We start from the raw sequence: 14,283 nt of genomic DNA on the forward strand, positions 1-14,283 counted from the left end.
TACTTGACCCAACTCCGTATTCGCTGTGTTAGGGGATTAACAGAACCGCAAATACAGAAAAACCGCAAATAACTTTTTCATATGTTATTCGCTGTTTTCTATTAAAATCCATTGTGAATATGGTGAATCCGCAAATAACATAGTGGGAGACGTGGCCTGTTCCTGAAGGAGAGGCAAAACATGGTGAAGAAAGTGCTGGGAATCAGCAATTTTCTCTGTAAACACTTGGAATTAGCGATTTCTCTATGCAAGTTGATGTCATTTGGGGGGGAGGAGCCAGCAAGCTAAAAACCGTGACTAATCAAAACCGCAATTGCTGAAAACGCAAATACGGAGGGAGAAGTGTAAAGCCCAAAAGACCTAGTTTTAGAATTGACATGTGGTTTAATGGCTAAGTGTGTGGCTCAGTGGTTAGCATCTTGACGTTGTTGGTTCATATCCCCCAAATTAAAAAAAGAATTAAAAGATAAATAAATAAAATATAATAGTGGTGCCAGTATTTCACTGCATACAATTTTAATGAAAAACAGCATAAAATCGCCATTCTAATGATGTCATAACACTAAAACGCGATAACGTTATAGACGTTATGAAGACGTCTATGTGACGCCTAAAAGATAGTTCTGTAAGGGACGTCTAACTAGACGCATTTAGACTCGCTGAGCACAATTCGGGCTCAGCATTTTCCCATTGGATTTCTAAATGACGCCTAACTTTCTGGATCTAATTCAGCCTGAGACAGCCAGTGTTTGAAAAAACACATTGACCATTGCTAGCTGAATTTTTTAAAATTATTTTGTCATGAAAATCAGTCTATTCTCAAATAAAATCTCTCTTTTAAAATGTAATTATAGGCTGTTCAGATTGACTATTTCTATTCCTAACAGGTTTATACTGTAGATTTAGTTTTCCTATGCAGTCGGCTAGCATTAAGTACACTTGTTACTTTCCAGATAAATCCAGTGATGTCTTTGATCATCAGCATGGAACAGTAGCTAATGCCATTCTGAGAAATGGAAGATAAGATTTAGTCTGTGTAAAACACTGCCATCATCTTATCTTAACTCATAACCTTCGGGTCCTCTTTGTCACTTCCATTTCTTTGTATGTATCTGTTGTCTCTTTCTTTATAGCATTACCAAAAATTTGTCCCTTCCTTTTTGAACATACCATGAAAACCCATATCAACATGTCTTCACCTCCTTCTTAGTCTACTGCAACCTGCTGTGTATAGATCTTCCACTGAACCATTGCTCTCCCCTTCAGTCTATTCAAAATTCTGCTGCTCAATTAATCTTCTGCCAGTGTTGCTATTCTCTCACATAACACCTTTTTCTCCAGTCAGTTCATTGTCTCCCTATTTATTTCTGCATACAGTTCAAGCTTCCCTGATTTACAAAATGCATTTGTTTTGCTCTATATCTGTTCTAATATGCTTCCCTACACCCTGTGAGCTTTTGTTTATTGGGTAAATTATTCTTCTCTGTGCTCTTCTCCCAACTCTTGTCCCTTCCACCTTGCTGCACTGTGTGCCTGGAATAGACTTCCTGAGTCAAATCCAGGCTAAAAATCAACCTCTTTGAAGCAACTTTTCAGGCAAATTAAGTGTGTTTAATACATTACATTACATTAGTGATTTCTATTCCGCCATTACCTTGCGGTTCAAGGCTGATTACATAAGAATTGCTATGATCTTAAGAAGTACATATTGAAGAGATATGAAGAAGTACTTAGGAATAGATTGAATATTACCTAATTTGCTAAGGGGTAGTTGGTAATGTAGGCGGGATTCAGAACATTATTGTTTGAGTTATATTGGTTTTATGTATTTTTTGAACAGTAGGGTTTTAATCATTTCCCCAATAATTGAAACTCCCTAATCTCATATTTTCCTTTTAACTATTTCTCGTTAATAAGTTGTACCCTCACTACTTGCATTTGGTAATTCGTCGACTGTCCAGTTTTTATTCTGTAATTCACTCTATCCAGTATTTCCCTTTATTCTGTAATCTGCTTTATTCTGAAACTCGCTTTATTCTGTAATTTGCTTCATTCTGCAATTCGTCTTATTGTCCAGCTCTATTCTAAAATTTGCAGATTGTCCAGCTTTATTCCTTGGGTTGCATACATGAGATCTATATTACATTCTTAAGATTCATATTTTCCTTTTATCTATTTCTTATGTAATAAATTGAACCCTCACTTCTTGCATTCTGTAATTCGCTGATTGTCCAGCCTTCTTCGATGTGAACCGCATAGAAGTCATTCGGCTGCGGCGGTATAGAAGAATAAAGTTATTATTATTATTTGTTCTTTTTGTATTGAATAGATTTTAAGATCTAATGAGCTGGTAAGGTCTATTTTGTGTTTGTATACAATCCTTTTATATCTAGTAGTGCTATAGAAATAAGAGTAGTGGTAGTGGGTTTTTGCCTGATACATGCGAGTTACCAGACATTGTGAGAGTCAGTTTGGGAAATAATAATTGTTCAAGTTGGTTGGTATCCTGTTGAAATAGGACAGACTATTTTTTTTTTCACTTTTCTAACACCCTTTCCTTGAAACAGCATCCATTCCCTCACCATTTAATTAATTGAGCTATTGTAAACTGCTTAGATAGTGTATGAAACTTAATGATACAGTCAGTGATGCTGTAGCAGCAATTTTATACCCTAGAAATGCATAAACCTGTAACATAAAACCAGACTCATATGGAATTTACTATCTGATTTTGCCTGGACAAATTGGCTTACTTGCTGTATTATTATTGTTAACTTCTATCGGGAGCTTGGGAAAGCCAATAATACAAACAAAGCTTAATAGAGTTGTCTGTAGTTAAGTCTTAAACAAATCACTAACACTTCATGGGTGGACAACCAGAAATTCAAAGTGTTTAGTGTACTACTGTATCTGTCCTTCTGTCCTTACTAGATTTATTCAAATCTGCTTATTTAGCTATTATAGGGAACCTTTTATTAAGGCGCGCTAACCGATGTAATGCACACTAAATCAGTTAGTGACCTTACTAAAAGGACCCCATAGTGCAGCAAAACATTTTTAGGCCAATGATATTAATTTTCAACCCTTGGGGCCTGCAAACAAGTTGGGGTTTCAGGTTATTCCTGAGAGAGATCTGCATAAGGTGGAGGTGAGTAGCTGGAGACAGATCTGAAACCATACCACACCTAGATTATTCAAGTTTCAAGTTTATTAGTATTTTTCTACCTCACTTTAAGGACATACCATCTAGGTGGCTTGCAATCTAAGGAAAGTATAGAAATAGTGATGGACATGAAACTGACAATGTTGGGAAGAGTGGGGCTAACCACGTTTCCCTCTAAGCTAAGTGTTCTCCAACTGCATTGCTACCAGTGTGTGTGTGGAGGGGCTTCAATATTGTGTTTTCAATCACTAGGGAAAGGCATGCTCCCTAGAGTCCTGCAGAACATGTCTGTCCCTCATGAAACAGCACTCCCCACTGGCAGGACTGTAGGTGGAAGACTCCTGCTCAGCTTAGAGCAGGGATCTCAAAGTCCCTCCTTGAGGGCCCGCAATCCAGTCGGCTTTTCAGGATTTCCCCAATGAATATGCATTGAAAGCAGTGCATGCACATAGATCTCATGCCTATTCATTGGGGAAATCCTGAAAACCTGACTGGATTGTGGCTCTCAAGGAGGGACTTTGAGACCCCTGGCTTAGAGGGAACAGTAGGTTGAACTATAATGAGGACAAGAAAAATAGGGCGGTACATACATAAGCATGTAGATTTATACCTGCTTGAGGGTGGATGCAAGTGTCTATGCCTGCAAGGTAGGCACAATTTCATCCATTTACGCTAAACCTTGGATTCCATGTATGGTGCCCAAAATTGCATGACCAACTTTGGGCACACTTCTGAGATGTGCATGGAAATAAATTGGATAGTGAGCTCTGAATTATCAATAATCGGATGCTAAAAACCAATTACTGATGTTAATTGGCACTCATTAAAATTTGCACACACATTTGGCTGCATGCTATTCTATGAGGTATGGCTCCCCTAACTATTATTCACCAACTCTGAACTTTGTTTATTCCACTTGATCTGTAATACCTTTTAATCATTGTAAACCGCATAGAACTTCACGGTACTGCGGTATATAAACTGTTATTATTCTGATGTGTATCTCAAAAGAGGGTATTGCCACTCTTCAAACCCTAACTCCTCCAGATCCTCCCAAAAACTGAAACTATCATTCCCTTCTACAAAAGGTATATCCCGCGCAGGAAAACTAGGAACATCTCTCCCCTTTAGAATCACAGAACTCTGGAACAACTTCACCTCCCCGCTCAGAAATTCTAACTCCCTCCAACTCTTCCGCAAACACCTGAAAACTTGGCTCTTTTCAAAAATCTAACGCCTCCCGATCTCTGGTACCTTGACCCCTCTCTACCCTCTTAGTTCCTTTCCTATTACCCTTCTTTTTCTGGAGTTCCTTTCTATCCTAATTCTGTAAACCGTGCCAAGCTCTACGCTTGCGGAGATGGCGCAATATACAAACCTACGGTTTAGTTTAGTTTAGTATTGGCGGTGTTCTGAAAAGTTGCGTATGGAATTACGGAATGCTGCTTAACTGTTCCTAACTTGGGCAAAGCATTTACACCAGGTTTTAGCAGCTATAAGTCTGGCACAGGATCCACCATAAACTTAGCACTTAGCGCTGAATATTTGGGGGCGCCTAAGTTTTGGTACCACTTCCAAATACGCCAAGTCACATACAAGTATGCACATTCTTATCATTTTGTATACTTGTACACAGGGGTTAATTTTATAAGCACCAGTTTATGTGCAAAAATAGATTGTACCTTCAGTGGATGTGCTTGAAAGCGTATTTCGTACTGAAATATTTTCTTTTTGTGTATGCAGTTTATACTACTTGGTTTTGGATCATTGATTTTTCCAGCTAGCTGACTGCTTGCCTGGTATTCCCTACTGGTTTGTCAACCAGCTACTAGCCGGATCTGACTGTGCTTAGCTAGTATTCATAATGAGCAGGAGGAGAACACTGACCTAAACATTCTTGATGATATCTCATTAGTTATATAATATTTTAGATTTCATTTTCTATTCTCTGCAATATGTTCAGGATGGGTCTCTTTGATGACGCATCTGGTGTTTTGGTCTATTCTTTTTTCTTGAGATAAGTACAGCATTTTGAAATGCTATACGAAATAACAGACGACCAGTGAGGAGGCAGACGAGTCACAGGTCTAACAGGGCCCATGTGAAACGAGTGGCTGCTGAGGTCCATGGTGTCAGGTCAAAAGCGCGCCGGGACAAAGGTGCGCGCAGACAATTGAGCGCAGCGCGGAGGTGCGCGCAGCAGAAAATTACAGTTTTTATGGCTACGACAGGGGGGCGTGGGGGGAACCCCCCCCCCCCACTTTACTTAATAGAGATCGCGCCGCGTTGTGGGGGCATTGGGGGGGTTGTAACCCCCCACATTTTACTGAAAACTTCACTTTTTCCCTGTTTTTAGAGAAAAAGTTAAGTTTACAGTAAAATGTGGAGGGTTACAACGCCGGCGCGATCTCTATTAAGTAAACTGGGGGGGCTCCCCAACAAAACCCCCCGTCGGAGCCCCTAAAAACTGTAATTTTCTTCCGCGCGCGCCTCCGTCTTGCACTCAGTTGTCGGCGCGCGCCTTTGTCTTTTGCGGGGTTGTCTATGAATCGAGGTCCATAAATAGCGCGCACTGCATTCAATGACTCATGCTGACTTACGCATCCCAACTGTGAAACAATTGCGTCTGGTGGTTAGTATGTTTTCCTGTCTGGATCCCTAAGCTCCCAGGACACATACGGCGACGACAGACAAATTTGAGCAGTTTTAAGAAAATGTTTAAAAAAACATCTTTTCTATAGGATGAAATATGGGACCTGAATGAGTATGTGTTTAGGGGAGGGGCTGGTAGCTTTCTTGTGACTTTTAAGAGGCCTGATGTTATTGTCATGTTTTATGATGGTTGAGATTGTTGCTATGTATGTGACTTTTACTATGTTTGTATTTTGCTGTGACCCAGGCAGAATATAATAAATAAACTATAAACTATTATAGTCAAATGAGGAGGTGACATTGGTAATATGTGTGTGTTGGGCAGTCTAATAGAATTAGACTGTTTTATTAAGATTATAAGTTGCATTGTATATCTAAACTGTTTTAAGCTGCTGTAATACTAATTGTCAGAAGCGATATATCAAATCAATAAATCAATATTTTATGGTTATCTGCTGCTAAGATACCCCTTTAACTTTTACATATGATGGAATTTTGATCCTTATATAGCAAGAGATCAAAAGTTTAGGGGGGCTCCTGGACTTTTCATTGGTCCTTTTGAGGACATATTGCCAGTATCAAGAAAATGAGTATTTTTAAAGATTCGCCTGGTGATGAGATTGCGTAAATTGATCTCACCTGAAAATTTTTGACAGGTTATGCAATGCTTTGATTTGCCTCATCTGGATTACTTTTTTGTGGACTTCCAAAGATAGCATTAAGAGCACAGAATGAAGCAGCAAGAGTAATTGGAGGTATATCTCGTTGTGAGCATGTAACTCAGTTTTTGGCAAAACTGCATTGGAGAATTCAGTTCAAGATCCTGGTGCTTGTGTTTAAGGCCATTCAAGATATATTTCCAAAGGTAATTGGTGCTTCAATAGCTCATATACACCTTCTCGGTCTCTTCGATCTGAGTCACAATATCTGTTGGGAATCCCTTCACTGAGGTCTGCTACAATACGTTCGAAGGTGTTCAGTGTAGCAGGTCCACGAATGTGGAACTCTTTGCCAGATACAATTCATCAGATCTCAGCGTTTGTCTTTTTGTAAGATGTTGAAGGCCCATTTTTTCCAAGAAGCTTTTGGAAATGATTGATTGTCCATTTAAGGTTTGGGGATATTAGTTTTAATTTCTTTTATTTTATGTTATGATTTTAGGATGGTTTTGATTTAAAAAAAAATTATGTTATGTTTGCTTATTAAGTTGTGTATGCAATTTTGTAACCCACATAGATTGTTGGATATATGGGATATAAATGTTTTTTAAAATAAAATAAAAAATTAGATCTCAAATGTCTTGAAGAAAAAAACTTACTGCAGAACATTTTAGAAATAGAATGCAGTGGTGGTTGACACAACTTTATTTGCTGTATAGTGTACTATAATTTAAAGAAAGCAAATTTTATCATTTTGAATTCACACCTAAAATTATTAGAGAGAAGAAAGTGGATGGGGAGGGAGCAAAACCGGCTCAGAATTCCAACATATCAAGAAATTGTGCATGAACATGTGAGAACTGTTACTTTTTTAGTAACAGGTCCCACACTTTGGAATTCTTTACCTACATCTGGTCTGACCCAGCAGAGGCACTGCTTATGTTCTTATTAAATTAAAAGGGGACAGATTCAGAACCAATGCTAGGAAGTTCTTCTTCACCCAGAGGGTGATGGACACCTGGAATGCGCTTCCGGAGGATGTGGTAGGTCAGAGTACGGTATTGGGTTTCAAGAAAGGATTAGATGTTTTCCTGAAGGAAAAGGGGATTGAAGGGTATAGATAGAGGATTAATATGCAGTCCTGGACCTGATGGGCCGCCACATGAGCGGGATGCTGGGCATGATGGACCTCTGGTCTGACCCAGCAGAGGCACTGCTTATGTTCTATGTTCTTATTATTGAACAATCTTGACCTTAAAAACCTTCTTATTTGAAGACGCTTATAAATCGTAAAGATATAAGATAAATTATTAAGATTCATAATGGGGATCAAATTGTGCAGATTGAGTTTTTCAAGACATAAAACTACCATACTGTGTTTTCCCACCCATTCTTTCCTATAAAATTTTGTAGTTCAAATTACCCTAAATTTCTGTATGTAAAATGTGAGACTGTTATTATATGTATTACCAGATTTTAGGTTGTAAGCCACCTAGAAGGACTGTCAATGGTGTAAGATAATAAGATTTAAATAAACATGGGAAGGCACGACCTAGTTTGGGAATATTGCCTTAAGTTTCTAAGTTTATTTAACATAACATAAAAATCCACTTGTACACCACAAAGTGGTTCACAAAGTAAGAAGGTTATATAAGCATAACAGATTATAAACTCTATCCTGGGGGCGCTAGCCTGTGTGTGTGTGGGGGGGGGGGGAGTGTTGGGGGGAATTAGATGTTCTCTTTGGTTCTTTCTTGTCTAGTCCCTTCTGGGATTTTCTTTCTTTTTGTTGATGGCCATTGGGATATGGGACTAGACATGTGTTGGAAGGAGGGGGGGGATTCCATCTTAGTTTGAAAAAGGGGGAAAATTGTTGATGTCTTGACTATACCTTTTGCTTACGCTGTTATTATTGTTCTTCTGTCATTAATAAAAATTGCTTTGAGTTAAAATGTATCAAATAAGTAATTTTTCAGAATCCTTCTAAAAACCTGATAAGAACCAGCTTACCAAGACTCCTATCCCATGACATTACCTGATAAGCTAGAATTCTTGGAAAAAAAACGCTTGTAAAGGAGGGATAGAAAACCTGATTAACATAATGTAACATTTTGCTTTGCTGCTCCAGGGAAGAGCTTTTATAACCAGGGCCTAAGAGCACAGTTCTACCGTCAATCATACAATAAATTCTGTAGTAATATATAACTAAAAAAGAAAGACAAACAGTATAAAATACAATAAAATAATATAGCTGGGTTTTAAGGACCAACATACACTAACATTGACCTTTAGGAAAAGGACACTGGGAAGGAAAAATTAGCATTGAGATAAAAATAAAAGGAGTGAGAAAAGGGGGAAGGGGGAAACAATAGGATGGGGATTGCTTCTTAAGAAGTGTTTGTCATTCTCCTCTGCTAGAGGAGTCTAATCTTAGGTGTTGAAGATGTCTTTAAAGAGAAAAGTTTTGATTTTGGATCAGGATTTTTCCAAAGAGAATTCTAATTTAGAGGTAGAGCGTTCCAACGAGAAGATGCAGTAACCATAAAAATTGCTTTACGGGTTGTATCATAGAATATCTAGCGTATGGATGGGATTACTAATAAATTCAGTGAAAGCTGGAATATTTGTGTGTTTGTTTTTGTAGATAAGGAGAAGTATTAATAGAGAAACACATTTGTAGTAAACTATTGATTCAAGCTCAACATGTTTATAGAGCATCAGCTTTCTTCCCTCTTAGAAGACAGTGCTATGCAATGTTTTTGTAAGAACGTAAGTATAGCCTTACTGGGTTAGACCAATAGTCCATCAAGCCCAGTAGCCCGTTCTCACCGTGGCGAATCCAGGTCCCTCGTACCTGGCCAAAACCCAAGGAGTAGCAATATTCCATGCTACCGATCCAGGGCAAGCAGTTGCTTCCCCTGTGTCTTTCTCAATAACAGACTATGGACTTTTCCTCCAGGAACTTGTCCAAACCTTTCTTAAAACCAGCTATACTATCCGCTTTTACCACATCCTCTGGCAATGCGTTCCAGAGCTCAACCATTCTCTGAGTGAAAAAAATTTTCATTCTATTGGTTTTAAAAGTATTTCCCTGTAACCTCATCGAGTGTCCCCTAGTCTTTGTAATTTTTCCACTCAGGATTTTGTAAACTTCAATCATATCTCCCCTCAGCTGTCTCTTTTCCAAGCTGAAGAGCCCTAACCGTTTTAGTCTTTCTTCATACATCTTTCTTTCTTCCATCCCCTTTACCATCTTGGTCGCTATTCTTTGAACCTTTTCTAGCGCCACTATATCTTTCTTGAGATAAGGAGACCAGAATTTAACGCAATACTCCAGATGAGGTCACACCATGGAGTAATACAGGGGCATTATAACATTCTTAGTCTTGTTAACCATCCCTTTTTTAATAATTCCTAGCACCCTATTTGCTTTTTTTGACCGCCGCCGCAAATTGGGTTGAGGATTTCATTGTATTGTGTACAATGACACCCAGATCCTTTTCTTGGGCGCTAATCCCCAAGGTGGACCCTAGCATCTGGTAACTGAGATTCAGGTTATTCTTCCCAATGTGCATCACTTTGCATTTGTCCACATTAAATTTCATCTGCCATTTGGATGCCCACTCTTCCAATTTCCTAAGATCCGCCTGCAATTGTTTACAATCCACATGCATTTTAACAACTTTGAACAGTTTAGTGTCATCTGCAAATTTAATCACCTCATTCGTCGTTCCAATTTCCAAGTCATTTATAAATAAGTTAAATGGTACCGGTCCCAGTACAGACCCCTGCGGCACTCCACTGTTTACTCTCCTCCATTGAGAAAAATGACCATTTAACCCTATCTCTGTTTTCTATCCGATAACCAATTCCTAATCCACAACTGAACTTTGCTACCTATCCCATAACACTTTCATTTTCTCAGGAGCCTCTCGTGAGGAACTTTATCAAAAAACTTTCTGAAAATCTAGATACACTATATCAACTGGCTCACCTTTATTCACATGTTTATTCACACCTTCAAAGAAGTCAAGCAAATTTGTGAGGCAAGATCTCCTTTGGCTGAACCCATGCTCATTAAATCATGTTACAGATCACTAAAGAATATTTTTAATAACTTTTAGAGCTGACATAGCAATGAAATGCTATATTCTTCTAATGCCCTATAACTGCTCACTGAAAGCTTTTACTTGTGTATGTTTATATAAATATGTTAATGGGCCCCTTTTACAAATCCATGACAGCAAGATGTGGTTTGACAACTGCGACACAGCCCATAGACATTGAATGGGCTGTGTTGCATTTGCTGCACAGGAATCAATCCCGTGGCTTTGCAAAAGGGGCTTGATATGAGTCTACAGCTCTGATTTCTGTTAAATCCTTTTTCTTGCCTGGCATTAGCTAGCACCTTGACATCATACACCTTGGGTACACGGTTGGGTGATAATTTAACTGCTGTTTGAAGCAACAAAATCAATTGTATGCTGTGTAAAGTTTCGCAGTTATTTCATTGCAGTTTTCTGACCTTATCCACTCTGCGGCCCCCTTTTAGCAAGCCACTTTGGAGTTTTTTTTGATCATCGGAAGCTCATAGGAATTCTATGAACATCGGAGCTTTTACCACAGCAGCCAGCGATTAAAAAAAAAACAAACCACAAACCAACCCCAACGCAGTTTGTTAAAAGGGGGCCTGAATTTTTAATGTTTTATCTTGAGATTATAATCATTCTTATGTAATGAATTTGTGTTGCTCTCTATAAGTAAGGCTGAGTGAATATCTCATTGTGGGATAACCTAATTTTGATGTGGTTGAGCTATCTTAAATTGAAGATGCCCCATTTCCTAAATATGAGAATTGAGGAGATTTAAAATGGTAATATCAACCAAACCCAATTTTAACTATCTTTATATATATATATACATCACTGACCTATTCTCCTTCTCAGCCAACAAATACAAGAGAAGTTCCCACTCGCACTTTGTTTCTCCCCCGGTTAGAGGATGCAAACTAAAAAAACACCATGAGCATCTTCTCTCACATCAGGCTGCTCTATGGGGTAAAGACCTAGAACAACTCCTATTGCCCACCACTTATGAGGTATTCAGGAAACGCCTCAAAACCCACCTATTCCTGAAATACCTAGACAGTTGACCCACTTCCCTCTTTCCCCTCCCTTGCTCTTTCTCCCCATCCCTTAAGTTAATTCAACTTGTACGTCAACTCAACTTGTACTCCACTAATCTTTTGTAAACCGCATAGAACTTAACGGTATTGTGGTATATAAACTGTTATTATTATTATTATTTTTTTTTTTTTACAGTTGTACTTCACCTGGAAAGATATGCAGATAGAAGCATCAGAAAATCGACTGTACTTCATTAGGAAACAGCTCAGCAGAATGGACCAAAATTTCAGTAATTTCACAGCCTACAAAAGTGTGTAGTATATTTTGCATTAGACAATTATATTTAGTGAAAGTCTGAACCCGCTTCTGTTTAGTTATTTGAGAATCATTAGTTATCCCAGGACAAGTAGGCAGCATATTCTCACATGTGGGTGACGTCATCCACGGAGCCTCGATGGCGGACAGCTGCAAAAGCATTTTCCTTGAAGAACTGTAGAAAGTTTGCAACTGACTGCACCGCGCATGCACGAGTGCCTTTCTACCTGATGCAGGGCGCGCGTCTCCTCAGTTCTCATTTTTCCACCGAGCCGTGAAGTCATACTTCTAACTTTCTGTGTTCTTTTTCAGTGCCTTCTTGCCGCGGAATTCTTTTTCCTTCGGGATCTTTTGATCTTTCTTTTCTTGCCTTCATATAAATATTTTTTTTAAAAAAAGAATATCTTCTTTATTTTATTTTTGGCCGTTTTTGACGGCGGGGCCTTGTCCTCCACCTCAGCCTTCGGACTTTGATTTGGCTGAGGTGGTCTTTCCGTCCATATCCCACCCGTTAACCGGCTTCAAGAAGTGTAGCAGATGTCGGCGCACAATTTCACTAACAGACTCCCACAAGTGGTACATCTAATACTTGGGGCCAGATCACCATGTGGAGTCTTGTATGTGCTGTGCCACACTATAAAAAAGGTCCATCAAAAACCGACTTCTGCAACAAAGCAAATCTTCGGTAGCATGGATGCTGCTTCGGTACCTCCGACACTGGCCAAACCTTTGACATCCAAGGCATCGACATCGCCAGAGGTACCAGTGTCCAAGTCGGTGTCGCCGTCCCATTTAGGTAAGCCAGTCAAGAAGTCACCAAGACAGGGTCTTGAGCCATAAAGGTACAGAGTCAAGTCGTACTGGCCAAACAACTCGCTTCCCAGTCTAGAGGTGCATCTTCCTCGATTTCTTTCTCACTGGAACGAGCTGCGATACCAGTGATACCGGCATCAGCCCCTCAGGTATTGGTGCAGGCCTTTAAAGAGAAGCTCGATGCTCTCTTTAAGCTAGAGTTTGGGAGCATGTTTCAAATGGTCACTCCCATTTTGGCTTCTCTGGTATTGATCCAGCCTGAGCATTGCTCCATGCCAATTGAAGGTGCCAAGGTTGCCTCATTGGTACCACCTCAACGGCACCGATCTCATCCTCAAGCCAGGCTTCTTGATACCAGTCTTCGAGGCATCGATCTGCAACACCTAAACATCACTCCTCAAGGCGTCGCTCTTCACTGAAGTGCTATTCTTCACCTTCACCGAGGCTTTGGTCTTCACCTGCACCGAAACATCGGTCTTTGACTTCTCCAAAGCGTCGACCATCGAAACATCGTTCTTCTAGATACCATTCTGCTTCTTCGGAGCGTCAGCAAAAGTGTCGTACTTCGGGGCACAGGTCTAGTCTTTCAAGGCATTCGTCTCCATGACCTCCATCCTTAAAATCTGGGAAACATGCTTCTAACTCCAAGCATATCTCTCCTATATGCTCGACCAAGCATAAACAATCTGCATCTCCTGCTCCTTCATCTAGGCACCGTTCCAGGAGGCAGTACTCATCTTCTTCCATGCCTAAAGATTTGGATCTTCATTTTCAATCTATGCATGGAGTTTCATCTTCCTTTACAGAGACTTATGGTTCCCAAACAGAGTGTTCTCCTCGTTCCACTTCTCATTGGGAACCTTCACCATTGGAACCTGTCTCTTTTACCTGCTTCATCAGACATATGGGTAAGGACATTGAGAAAACTGAAGCTTCCATTTTTATGTTAATCTGTCAGAGACATCTTAGATGTTTCCAGAAAACCTGCCACCAGACAATGTTGCAACCAGAAGTGGACTAGGTTTTCTGCTTGGTGCGATCTTCATCACCAGGAGCCTCAGGTCTACCTCCTTGTCTTCAAGTTCTGGATTATCTATTTCATTTATCTCAATCTGGCCTCAAAACCACCTCTGTTAAGAGTCCATCTCAGTGCAATTGCTTTTCATCAACCACTGGAGGGAAAACCTCTATCTGCTCATATTATGGTCTTCAGATTTATGAAAGGACTTTTCAATGTCAAACCATCTCCAGTGGTTTGGGATCTCAATGTTATACTTGCTAAACTGATGAAGCCTCCATTTGAACCAATGTCTATGGCTCATCTTAAATATCTCACTTGGAAAGTAGTCTTTCTCATCTCTCTCTCTCACATCTGTTCGCAGAGTCAGTGAGCTACAAGCTTTGGTAGTGGATCCACCATTTACAGTATTCTATCATGATGAAGGAGTACTCCGCACTCATCTAAAATTCTTACCCAAAGTTGTTAACAGAATTTCATCTCATTCAATCCCAGTGTTCCCAGTTTTTTTTCTCATTCTGGAGAAACTGCTCTTCA

The 14,283-nt window shown here is 39.6% G+C and overlaps 1 protein-coding gene across 6 annotated transcripts in view; it reads left to right on the forward strand.

Annotated features, from left to right (window-relative positions):
• STK33 (serine/threonine kinase 33) overlaps positions 1 to 14,283 on the forward strand; it is a 104,231-nt gene that overhangs the window by 5,054 nt on the left and 84,894 nt on the right. For all 6 annotated transcript variants that reach the window (XM_033928904.1, XM_033928907.1, XM_033928905.1 and 3 more), the window contains exon 2: positions 11,796 to 11,910. The gene's annotated coding sequence lies outside the window, so the exon portion shown is untranslated. The remainder of the gene's footprint in view (positions 1 to 11,795; positions 11,911 to 14,283) is intronic.

The sequence above is a fragment of the Geotrypetes seraphini genome, chromosome 19 (assembly GCF_902459505.1).
Source record: "Geotrypetes seraphini chromosome 19, aGeoSer1.1, whole genome shotgun sequence".
Classification (NCBI taxonomy): domain Eukaryota; kingdom Metazoa; phylum Chordata; class Amphibia; order Gymnophiona; family Dermophiidae; genus Geotrypetes; species Geotrypetes seraphini.